This window comes from Natator depressus, chromosome 11 (genome assembly GCF_965152275.1).
Source record: "Natator depressus isolate rNatDep1 chromosome 11, rNatDep2.hap1, whole genome shotgun sequence".
Lineage (NCBI taxonomy): Eukaryota > Metazoa > Chordata > Testudines > Cheloniidae > Natator > Natator depressus.
The window spans coordinates 11722491-11735747 of NC_134244.1; the positions used below are offsets into that span (position 1 = coordinate 11722491).

Below are 13257 nucleotides of genomic sequence, written 5' to 3' on the forward strand. Positions count from 1 at the left end.
AAATTGCTGGATAAAGTGTATGAAAGAGAAATCGAGCAGGGTGCAAAAAGTCTAGAGGGTAAAGCTGTTAACCTGAGTCTTGATGGGTGGAGCAATGTCCACAATGATCCTGTTGTATGTGCTTGTGTGACAACAGAAGAAGGGAATGCCTTCTTTCAGAAACAACTGATACATCAGGAAATGTACACACAGCAGAAAGCTTACAAGAAGTAGCAGTAAAACTATAACAAAGTGAAAAAAATTTCAAATGTCTAGTATGGAGCTTGATCACAGACAATGCTGCAAATGTATCCAAAATGAGAAGAAATTATTTTGAAGAGAATGGAGAGTCCCAAGGTAATAACATACGGTTGCAGTGCTCATTTGATGCACCTCCTAGCCAAAGACTTCAGTGTTCCAGAAATAAAGGCTAATGTTGTTGAAATTGCAAAATAATTCTGTAACAACCACTTTGCAGCAGCTGCTCTGAAAAAAGTGGGAGGAACCAAGCTAAGACTCTCACAAGACATGCGATGGAACTCAGTAGTAGACTGTTTTGAGCACTATATCAAGAACTGGCCTAATCTGATGACAGTTTGTGAACAAAATCATGAAAAAAAAAAAAGAGAGATGGCACTGTCACAGCCAAAGTTCTCAACATTGGGCCTAAGAGAAATGTTGAACACATGCGGAGTACCCTGGAGCCTATTTCTGTAGCCTTGAACAAAATGCAGGGAAATAGCTGTTTTATTGCTGATGCTGTTGAAATTTGGAAGGAACTGAGTGAGATCTTATAAAGAGAAATATGCAATGACAGATTTAAATTACAAGCATTAAAAAAAACAAATGGGACAAGCACTATCTCCAGCTCATTTTCTTGCAAATATCCTCAGTACTTGGTACCAGGGTCAAACCTTAACTGCTGAAGAAGAGGAGCTAGTGATGACATGGACATCCAGCAAATCATCCCTCCATAATGCCAACCATAATAAACTTCAGAACTAAGGATGAACCATTCAAGAAATATATGTCTGCTGATGATGTTTTAAGAAAGTCACACCAGTGAACTGGTGGATGTCACTTAAGCACTTGGATTCAGACACTGTTGAAGTGATAATCTCACTTTTAACAGCAGTAGGTTCTTCTGCCGGTGTTGAAAGAATGTTTTTTTCCTTTGGACTAATTCATTCCAAATTGAGAAATTGTTTGGGACCTGAAAAAGCAGAAAAGCTTGTTTTTCCTTTTCCAGATTATGAACAAACAGCAAAATGAAGGTGAAGACGACTGAGTTAGCTGCAGAAGCCAATATTTTAAGATTCTCATGTTGACCTGGCTGACATAGTCAATTTAATTTTTGTTGTTTTATTTGAACTATTTTAGTTAAAAACAATTTTACCAAAAACAAACCTGATTTTAAAAAACTTGAATGTTTAACTAAAATATTATGTTTGCTGTTGAAGAAAAAAAAATCTAGAATATATAATGTTGTTGTTTTAGTTAAATAAAACAGTGTAAATGTCTGTCTGGTGATGGTCTCCTCCTAATACAGCATGGCAAGAAAATCCTCCAAATATTAATGATTAACTTGTTGAATTGGAGATAGTTCACCTCCCAATGACTTCATAAATATTTGCTTCAATTACCTTTGGTAAATGAAATAACCAAACAATCATTCATTTTCTGATATGGCTGTAAAACTAATCTGAAAAGTTTTCAAAATAAATCACTTTAAAATTGTATGGTGTGTACCTTCTAAAAATGAAACCTACATCTATCTCTGAGTTGTGAAGAATATACATTAAGGTTATAACAACCAACAAGAATGCACTTTTATGTAGAAATCCATGACCGAATTGAGTCTTCCTGACTAGTGATTTAAATCAAATCCACCCTGGAAAAGTGGGGGGGGGGGGGGAGAAGATTGCAGCCTCCAGCCTATATTTCCTGAACTATTAAAGCATAACCAATACCACCATATGAGGAGTCTGATCCTCTGTGTGCTTATTCTGAAGAATTCCCATGGAAGCCAGTGACAGCTTGCTTTTAAGGCCAAAGTTCCCTCAGTTTGGGTGTCTAAGGACATGCACCTTAATCCACATTTAGGCACCTGTGATTTTCAGAGTTGCCGAGTACGCCTAATTCCCATTTAAGTCAGCATCTCAGAAACTCAAGCAACTGCTATGTAGGTGTCTAAATACAGATGCGAGTGCCAATCTGTAGGCATTCGAGTTTCAAAATTATGGCCCAAATGTCTATTTCTTTTTCTTGATTCTATTCACAATGAAGCACTGACCAGACACCTTTCAAGATGTTTATCCCTAAAACATTGTTCCCTCAGATGGAAGATTCTTCGATACATGAGGGATTCAGATGTAAATAATGCACAAAGCCGCTTTAATTAAATAAGCAGTTTGAAGGAGAAGCTTCTGTAGACCCTCTTAAAACCTTAAATCCTGTGAGCTGGATGAACAAAAGGTAGATTAGGCTCACATTTTAAATTCCAGTAAACCTGAAAAGACTCAGTTAATAAATCGCTGAGAGAAAGTTTCTCACAGAATCTCCCCCTCTACAGAAGTGCAAGCTAAAATTTATTCCAAAATTTAATTTTCAGGGTTGCAGCTGTGTCTCCCATTGACTTCTAATCTCTGAGAATCAGGCCCTCAATTGTTAATTAAGGGCTTGATTCTACTCTCACTTACATCCACGCAACTCCATCACTGTGAGAGAGAGAGAGAGAGAAACAGCAGTCCCTGAGAATCTCGAGAGGCAGAAACAGTTGATAAATAATTATGAACACACAAAACTTAGCCAAGATTTCCACTAATTTAAATGGGAGTTTGCCTGCATCAGAACTGCTGGATTTAGCTCATTAAAAGACAAATGTCTCAGCTGGTACCTTATGCCTGTTTTATGAACAAAGGGCTTGGCTACACTTGCGAGTTAGAGCATTAAAGCAGCCCCGGATGCCCTAACTCACGACGCATCCACACTGGCAGGGCACGTAGAGTGCCCGGACTCCACGGCTAGAGCGCTCCTGGTAATCCACTTCAGCGAGTGGAATAATGCTTGATACGCCCCCAGTGGAGCGCCAGAGCACCACTGTGGATGCCCTAGTCTGTTAATGCACTTTGATCGGCCTCCAGAAGTGTCCCACAGTGCCTGTTCTAGCCACTCTGGTCATCACTTTGAACTCTACTGCCCTGCCCTCAGGTGACCAACCGTCAGATCTGCCCTTTAAATTCTCTGGGAATTTTGAAAATCCCCTTCCTGTTTGCTCAGCCAGGTGTGGAGTGCTCTCAGTGAATCTTTCCAGGTGACCAGGCCTCCACGTGCCAGGTGATCCCCAGTATGGAGCAATGGCGAGGTGCTGGACCTCACACAGTCCTATGAAAATGGCTTTTCTCATCCGAAAGTTCTGCAGCCACTGCTCATCATCCCAGACTTGCATGACGATGTGATCCCGCCACTCAGTGCTTGTTTCCCAAGCCCAAAAGCGGCGTTCCACGGTGGTGAGCATGTTCCTGAATGCCACAAGCAGTCTCGTGTCATATGCATTACTCGCATCAATATCATCGTCGGAGTCCTCACTGTCAGTTTGGATCTTAAGGAGTAACTCGACTGCCACACGCGACGTGCTGGCGAGACTCATCAGCAGACTCCTCAGCAGTTCGGGCTCCACTCCCGCAGACCAAAAGGGAAGACAGAGCGCGCAGTACAAAAAACGTTGAAAGATGGCGCCAAATGTGGACGGAAACACAGGGATTGCTGGGATGTGAACCGATGCACCATGGGGTGTTGGGACAGGACCCAGAATGCCCCACACCTCCCGCCCCCTTCCCACGAGGCACAGCGCCAGAATGGGAAGAGGGGCTCTGCGGGATAGCTGCCCATAATGCACCGCTCCCAATGCCGCTGCAAGTGCTGCAAATGTGGCCACGCTAGTGCGCTTGCAGCTGTCAGCGTGGACACACTGCAGTGCTTTCCCTACTGCGCTCTCCGAAGGCTGGTTTAACTCACAGTGCTGTACATCTGCAAGTGTAGCCATGCCTAAAGTTATCAATCAGCCTTTCAAGTTTGCAATCAGAAATTAATGTTCAGCAACTCATTAATCAGCCGAGTAACATCTTTATTCTCATCTTTGATATGGGTTCACAGTTAGTATTTTATTCTATTTGGGGAGGCATTTATTTGCAGATATTATTATAGACAGACTATGTACTGTAGTCCACAGTCCCATCCATGATTGCAGAGTCCAGGCCAAGATTTAAGAAGACCCCATAGTGTGACCGCAGGCTGCACACTACAGGATGTGTTTAATTTGTCTGGGAGCTAGGGTATCAAAAGGACCTGAGGCCAGTCTACACTAAAAAATTAAGTCAACCCAGCTATGTTGCTCAGCAATGTGAACATTTCACACCCCTAAGCAATGTAGTTAAGCCAACCTACCCCACAGTGTAGACAGCTGTAGGTTGATGGAAGAATTCTTCTGTCAACTTAATTACCACCTCTCCAAGGTGGATTAACTACAGTGATGCGAGAACTCTTCTGCCACTGTAGTAAGAGGCTACCCTGAAGCACTACAGTGGAGCAGAGTTTAAGTATAGGCATAGCCTAAATTCAGTGGCCTTGGCCTATACATTCACTACAGATTACTCCGGTCTCTTTTCTGCTATGAGACATGCCATGTTGTTGTAGCCATGTTGGTCCCAGGATATTAACAAGACAAGGTGAGTGAGGTAATGTCTTTTATTGGACCAACTTTTGTTGGTGAGAGAAATGACCTTTCAAGCTTACACAGCGCTCTTCTTCAGATCCACTGTGTAAGCTCAAAAGCTCACCTCTCTCACCATCAGAAGTTGGTCCAATAAAAGATATTACCTCACCCACCTTGTCTCTGTTCTCTACTGTGAGACACCCTAAGGCTCAAAACAAATCCCTGAATCTGAACAACAGCTAACAGCTCCTTGTGGAGCAGAGAGGGGCTCAGAATACAAATGTTGGCCCCAATCTCTCTAATGAGCTGAGCCCAAAACTCTGCATATACCCATCTATAGATATTTATTGTATAGCCTGCATCATCATAGCTCCAAGTGCTTGTTGATGCCATCACTCCCAGCTTGAGTGCTTTGGAACTCTCTCCAAATACTCAACCCTATTTGCATCTGCAATTAGTTTTAGGAGGGTTCTGAAAGTCATTTGTAACTGTTGATGTATAATCTCTCTAGCACTGCACATTTAGCCTGCATGTCTTGGTTAGGGCTCTCGGTTGGCCTTAAGAGTAAAATCTCTGACCAAAGGAAATCCTATAGCTCTTGCTAAGAAAAACAAACCACCACCACCCAAACCTCCTCCCAAAACAGGGCCAGAACCAATAAAGAGTCATGCGTTAATTTCTGAACTCTATCCTAAGCAAATGGTACACAGTCACATGTTAAGGAATTTTTTCACCTTCAGCATTACACAGGCTAGTCAGAGGAATCTCACAAGACCATCCCCCGCATTTTCTCTTGCATCATATAGTGGGGCCAAGTACACTTAGGGGGAGACACATCAAATGCTTGTAACAGTAGAGTATCAAGTTCCAAACTTCCTTGGTAGCAGACCCTTCGAGATTTCCCTACAAGACCCATAAAGATTAGGGTGAGGACATTAACCGGAGTGAGCCTCTCACATTTACATAATATCCTAGCTGTGATGTGCCTTAAACCATGTTCTAGTTGCACTGAAAGCAGTAAGCACTATTACAGTAAGCCACACTAGCACAGTGTGTATCACATCCCCATGTAGCAAACAGCCTACTACTGGTACTAGCTAATGGAGTTACTCCTATAGCTCAAGTGATAGAGGGTTGAGCTATGAGGATGAAGGTTCATACTCCATTGAGGCAGGAGTTCATTATGGAAAGGTTATACTGAGTATTCTACAATAAAACTTAAATGCAGATAATAACTAATGCTCTAAAAGTTCTCCCTGTATAGAGATAAGGAAGAAACAGTAAGCATAATATTGGGGTGGATCAAACTGAATATTACAGAAAAATGCCAGGTGACAGAGAATTACTAGTAAATATACTATAGCTTAAGAGAAAAATATCCTCCCAATTCACAAGACTCTCCTAGACTCCACCAGTTATTTGTAAGTTTCCTAGCTGTGGGAGGGGAAAAGATCTCAAACCTGCAAACCAAAGTATGTTTAGCAAATACAGTAATAATCCAACCAGTGGGGAAAACCAGAGGAGGAAAATGTATCTGAAGGCTGGGAATTTATTGAACATTTAGGTGCAAAGTCTGCCCCTATCTCCAGGGCCAGAGGGGTCCCAATGGTGGGACCAGCATGGTTCCACCACCAAGGGGCAGAGGGCAAATTTTGGGGGAAAACCACTGCAGAAGGAATATACCTCCTTGCAGGTCACTAAGCCCAGCTCAGCAGGGGCTCCTTGCTTAGAAGAATTTAGGGACAGGGTAAAGGGGAACCCAATTCAGCATTTATCCTCCAGCCATTTCCCCTGTAGAGGGCATACTCAAGGTTCTGGAGCAACTCTGCCACCACTCTTCAGCCTTGGAAGGAGTATTTCTCCTTATGCATCTCCCTGCACCCAGCCAGAATACTTGGTCTGGGGACCTGATTTGCACTTTACAGACAAGGAACAGATAGGTATATTCTCCCTCTAAACTATCTCTGCATCAGGGATCTCCAGACTCTGCTAGTCAATTTCATGCCGTTCCATCCCCATTTCCATCCAGGAAGTGATGCCAAGCTAATGGCCAGATGTGCACAGACAGGAGGTGGGAGGATTAAGTGGAAAAGAATTTCCAAATGTGCTACTCTATGGCATGAAGTTAGAGTGCTGAGAAGTAATTTCACCCCCCAGCAAGCTAATAATTTTAAGTATCCCACTCCCTCCCACTACTATTTATGCATTATATCTGAAGGAGGTCAATAGAATTTAACCCCGGTTGAGGCTCTCAGGGCTTTGTGCAACACAATAAAAATTACATTAACAGTCCACAATATTACAATAAAAAAATTTCTTAAAAATTCAAAGTATACATTGGAAGAAACATTTCTGTGTATCTGAATGCACACATTTTATATTTTAAAGACCCAAAAGATGTTTGAGTGAAAGTAGCTGCAGTGGTAATTACAACCCAACCCACTGAAATCTGCTCTAGACAAGTCTTTGCTGCTAGCAAACAGAAGACATTTGTTCTTTTTTTTAATTAATCATTGATGAGAGGATATGCTGTACTACCTGTTTTTCAAAATAATGAATTCCTGGTAATCTGGGATCAGTCGTGCAGTCCTTTTTCATGCAGAACTTCATGGGAAGCCCTAAAGCTTTTGATAAGAAAAACAAAGCCAAACCAAAAAACCCTCCTCAAAAAATACAGGGCCAGAACCAATAAAGAGCCAAGTGTTAGTTTCTGAGATCTATCCTGAGCAAATGATACACAACTCCTATGAGAGTTTTGCAAGAGAAAGGACTTCAGAGATCACACCATTGCTGAAGAGGTCTTAATAATTTTGTAGGAAACCAAGACTTCGATCTTCCAAGTGCTTAAGTACATGCTTCTCTACTTATGCAAGAAGTCCCTGTTGACTTCAGCAGGACTACTCAAGTGTCCAGTTCTTGTGCATCAGTGTGTCCGCATCAGGGCCTGCTGGAGCATGAACTGTATTTTTCTAACACTCCCACTTAGTACTAGGGTACATCCTGCAACAGATCCCAGGTGGGGTAAATCACCCTTGCTCCATTGACTTCAATGCATTTTTTATTTCAACAGAGCTAAGGTGTGTTACACCAGATGAGGATTTGCCCCTGTGGTTGTCTTCCTCCCTCCCCCACACTTGGCACAAGAGCCTTCTTCCCTGCAGCTCCTGCCATCCGGAACACCTTTCTTCCTCAGCATCTCCAGTCTCAGCAGAACACATCTCTTTATTCCCCCGCCTGAGTGCACCACTTAAACGGCACAATGGCAGATTGAGAAAGAAATCAGCCCTGGGCAGCCTTTTGAAATACACTTAGTATGAAAGAAGCTATTCACAAAATCCGACTGTGGCTCTAGGAGTATGTGCTACTTTGTATGAAGGATGACGATATAAAAATAAATAGCACTGCAGTGTGTGTTAGCCAAGGAGGAGCTCTGACCTTCGCTCAGGAAATTAGTTGCAAAGTCCCTGTCCACAAAATCCCAAGCGATGCAAAACAGCTTCAAGAAAAGGAGGACTTGTGGCACCTTAGAGACTAACCAATTTATTTGAGCATAAGCTTTCGTGAGCTACAGCATCCGATGAAGTGAGCTGTAGCTCACGAAAGCTTATGCTCAAATAAATTGGTTAGTCTCTAAGGTGCCACAAGTACTCCTTTTCTTTTTGCGGATACAGACTAACACGCCTGCTACTCTGAAAACAGCTTCAGGCTCTGCAATATCGCTTCCTGTTGTCTCGCCCCCTCACTGTCACCTCGCGACTGGCTTCCCAACGGCCCCTCGCACAGAGCTAGGGAGGGGAGGGCTGGGAAAAGGAAAGTTTTCATAACCCCCTCCCCCCCCCGCTCTAAATCCAGCCGGTGCATTTCACACAGGCTGGTTTCGAGCCCGCTCCCACAAACCCTTTATAAATCCCTGGGCAAGCTGGTTTGCATGGGCAGGGAAATCAAGCCATGCAGTACCACGCATTCAGATGCGAGAGCTTTCAAGCCGGAGCTCCGAGCTCACAGCGAGCTCGGGACGGAGCTCAGGCGGGGCTTGCTAGCGGCTGAAAGCACACCCCGTTAGCCGGAGAGCTGGGCTCCGCCGCGTGCGCCCATCCTGCTGCTGAAGCGGGCCCTGTTTGCAGAAGTAATGTCCAATAAGGCCGAGTCTGCAGGCAGAGGAGCATTACCCCCGGCGGAATTGCTCAGACACAACCTGCTCCCTGGCTCGCCGCCCGCGCCGGGCAATTTACAGTGTCTCTCCACAGCCAGCAATAGGAACGGGTGGCTCCGAAAGGAGCAGCGGCGAGAGCCGGGGGAATGAATGAGCGAAGAGGTCGTTGTTACTCACTGCGATCTGCCGTGGCTGCTCTAGGAAGCCTCCCGGGGGACAGAGGGCGAGAGACTCGGAGGAAACTTTAGCCAGTTCCCTTCCTCCTCCTGCAGAGTTCCTCAATTGCACCATCCAAGTGGGGGTTTTTAAGCTCCCCTGCCCCTCAAAACAGCAAGAAACATGGGGCCAGTTAATGCCTCAGCGTTAGCGGGAGCCTTATTAGGAAATGTGTGCATGGGTTTGGGCTGGGGAAGGCGGGTTTTGTGCACGCGCTGGGAAAGTTTCAGAGACAGGCTGCTGCACTTTTGACAACAAACGTTGGTGACCTACAAGGGGGGGGGGGGGGAGAAGGGAAGCTGTGTGTGTGCAGCGGAGACGAATGCAGCTGCCTGACCTGAGAGCGCTCCGTGCCCAGAGCGCACACCTCCTCCGCAGCTCACAGATCCCTACAGCAGGCAGCCCGCCGCGCTGTCCCAGAGATCAAAGGAGCAGGCAGTCAGGAATCAGGCAGTACACAGAAAAGAAACTGATTGGAGAGATCCCAGGGAAAGGAATCTTACTCCCAAGAGCAGATAGCACACAGAGATCAAAGGAGGACACGTCTACAGAGATAAATTACTAGATTGATTCATGGGGAAGGTCTCATTCCCGCTGACTTGCCCCTTGTGAGTGTAAAACCACTATCAAATCAAGCTCCCTCCCTCACACCTGTGACAGTGTTATTACACCCTCTTGGCACAGGTGTGACAACACAAGGTACAAAGCAGTGGAAAAAACTTGGAAAGGCTGCTTCTCCAATTCTGTTGTTTATGAGAGAGAAGAATTTTGTGTAAGGTTTAAATTTACAGACACTGGATGTTTTGGTTTTAATAACCATTTACAGTTCAAAGTCAGTTACATTAAGTTTTAAACTGATATTAGTGGAGGCACAATATAAATCCTGTTCAGAAAAGTATATGCAATCCTTGTTTTAAAACCTAGATGTATAGATTTTGGATATGGGTGTCATGGGGTCATAGCCCACTGCAGGATCAGGGCCTCTGTCTAATATTACTTGCATATTACCAAATAAGACTTTAAAACATATTAAGTTTATTCCTTAAATAAATGCAAGAATGCTCATTGTTTCTTATTGGCAATTTTAATGACTTAAGGGTCTGATCCTGCAAACATGTATGTAGTGGACGGGCACAGAAGTGTCAGCTTTGGGATAAATCCTCCTCTTGTGTGCAGGTATTGCTCCCATCAAATGCAGGCCCCTTGAAATGTGACTCTTAGTTGTGGTTTGTTTGTTTGTTAAAGGGGAGGGATGGAAGGATTGCTTCCCCTGGATATTTTGAAGTGTACAGAACACAATTTAGGCTATAAATCTTGTTTTCTCCTTGGTGTTCCTTAAATGCCTCCACACTTAAACATGGTTGCACCCAAAAAAACAAAAACAAAAAACCGTCTAGCATAAAAACAAGCACCAATTCTGTGCATTGTTTTCAAGTGATATCAACAGCATAATATTTGTAGAGACTTACATATTCTTCATTCTAATCCTGGGATTAATTTTGTGCACGAAAACTAACAATGAGCATCCTTTAAAAGGGGGCAGCATTGGATATCACTTTTGCTGGTATGTCATCTATCTCACTGCGCATTAGCTGCTGGTAGATAAGAAGAGGAAGTAACACTACTAGTCTAAGAAACCTCTCTTTTGGTTCTCTCTTGTGGTGCTGTGTCTAAACTGCAGGGCTAAAAAGACCCCTTCTTCAGCTAGTTTGAATCCTCATCATATAGAAACAAAAGCAGACATATACAGAGTGCAACTTCCATAATCTGCATAGTCACTGGTACAAAATGGCTGTTGAACTGGAAAGGCATTCACATGATGGCAGTGACAGGGAACGGCACCCCTCCCGTTATGCACACATACAAGTGCTTGGCATAAGAGGGGGAGCTTTCATGCACCCACTCACCCACGCAGAGTTGGTCTTAGCTTTTTCCATGCCCCACCTAACCAGCATCTACATAATGAGAGGTTTCAGAGTAACAGCCGTGTTAGTCTGTATTCGCAAAAAGAAAAGGAGTACTTGTGGCACCTTAGAGACTAACCAATTTATTTGAGCATAAGCTTTCGTGAGCTACAGCTCACTTCATCGGATGCATACTGTGGAAAGTGTAGAAGATCTTTTATACACACAAAGCATGAAAAAATACCTCCCCCCACCCCACTCTCCTGCTGGTAATAGCTTTTCTAAAGTGATCACTGTCCTTACAATGTGTATGATAATCAAGTTGGGCCATTTCTAGCACAAATCCGGGGGGCGGGGACGGGGACCTGGACCTGATCATAAAAGCTCTACTAAGCCCCTTGGGCGTGACTTAGCTTCACTGGGTTTTGGATACAGCCAGTGGCAGGGATGGATTAGGGCATAGACACAAAAGACATGTCTTGCACCTCAGCTCTCACAGTCCTGCATTACATCATAATCTCACTTTTGATTTAAAAGATAATTCTAGCCTTCACAACCACAAAGAAGGCATGACCTGAGTGTCACCAAGGAAGTGATGTTTACCTTCAGCAAAGGGAGGAGCTCTGGCCACTAAAGCCACTTAGCCCCACAAACCAGCACTACAGCAGGTCAGGCCCCTGCTGGGCTCTAGAGCATTGGCTCCCCCTTAGTGGAGCTCAGATGCTCTATTCTGTCCCTCGGTGCTTTTGGCTCCACAGGTCAAACTAGGAGGGGAAAAACTAAAGGTATCACCCTGCTCTTCTTTCCATTGGCCTTTGGAACAGGCTAATGGCAGAAGGGAGTGAATGCAGCACCTTGTTAAACTTGGCACAGGCACCATGTGCTCCCATGTTCCAGTCACATTGCCTCCCAGAGCCCCTGCAGGAGCTATGCATCTCCCAGGGTGGGCCTGTGCTTTAAAGAGACCCCAGAAGCCACAGGATGAACTGAAAGTAAATATTTCTGCTCCTTTGGCATTGATACTAAATGAGATCATGCTTTTGACAATGAGTTTTCCAATATACTTAATGGATGGTGCCGGGTAGAGTAATTCTCTACTGCTGTTAACTGGCTACTTCAGTTTTTTAATTGTAAACATCTTTCATGCAGCTGCTCCAGGGACACATTTAGGAAACAGCAGCTGGATGGATTTAAAACTTGTCAGAGCATCTTGACCTAACATTTATATTTCAGCAATGTGCAAGCCGTGGATTGTAACCAACAAAGCCCTCAGAGAGCTTACACAGCTTCTGTAGGGCAATGCTCAGGAAACAAATGAAGGATGAAGTTACTTTCCTAAACACTTCCAGTGGGTAAGTGATTGAGGTTGAACTGTAAAGGCTGCAGTTCAGATGATTATCAGGTAATTAGGAGCAGAGCTGCATCAAAGGAATCACAGTCAGTGTAGCACTGAGCAAGGGGAGGGAGGATATTCTTTGATTATAAGTTGGGGGTGCTTCTGTAGAAACTTTTAGGCTCCCTTGTTGGGACAAGCTTCAGGGGGTGCCACGACGCATCTATTCAGGGCCGGCAGCATTTAGTACTCTCTTCTTTTCACTCAAACTTCTTCTCCAGAAAGTAACTGGGAATATGATCAGTATTTGATCTGACTCATAATTAGAGCTGGGAAGCTACAGAACAACCCACCAGGTAGACAAACATGTCTATAAAGCCCAACAACATAGAGACCTGGGCTCCCCTGAATGTTCAGGACTTGAAAAAAATGCATTTGACCATTCACTAGTGCCAAGTGTCTCTCTCTCTCTCTCCCTGGTGAGTGTGAGGGCCTAAGCCATCTATTTCTGCAGAATGTAAACTCTTGTTTAAAAATACAAAACAGTTTCTAGCCTTTGTGATTGTGGAGATAGTTTTCCAAATATGAATCGATGTAGCATCGTCTTCCTGAGTCTGCTCTACTGCCTCATTTGCTGCTCTTAGGTTTTCCAAGCAGTAACAGAGAAAGCTGCAAAACTGTCAAGAATCATATCAGTTTCTCACTGCTGCTGTTGTGGCAAACTGGAGATTTATACTGGGGGAAGAGGACCCAAGAAATGGAGGCAGGAGTAGCGATAGTAGAGACTCCCCTGCTTACAGCAGCCGGGAGGTTTGGGAATGGATAGAAGAGACAGGAAGCTTCATCAAACTTACACTCTAATGCAACAGTGACCTCAGCAGTGTTAAGGCAGAATAACTTCCTAAATGCACAGAACGTGGGACAGACAAAAGCATATGAGGGTACAGCTGGGGTTTTA

At 44.2% G+C, this 13257-nt stretch overlaps 1 protein-coding gene across 2 annotated transcripts in view; it reads right to left on the bottom strand.

Annotated features, from left to right (window-relative positions):
• The window catches only part of MYLK (myosin light chain kinase), a 320305-nt gene extending 311091 nt beyond the window's left edge, over positions 1-9214 (bottom strand). The window contains exon 1 of one of the 2 annotated variants that reach the window (XM_074967150.1): positions 9024-9214. The gene's annotated coding sequence lies outside the window, so the exon portion shown is untranslated. The remainder of the gene's footprint in view (positions 1-9023) is intronic. The other variant, XM_074967152.1, reaches the window with a different exon arrangement.
• Between the last annotated feature and the right edge of the window lie 4043 nt (positions 9215-13257).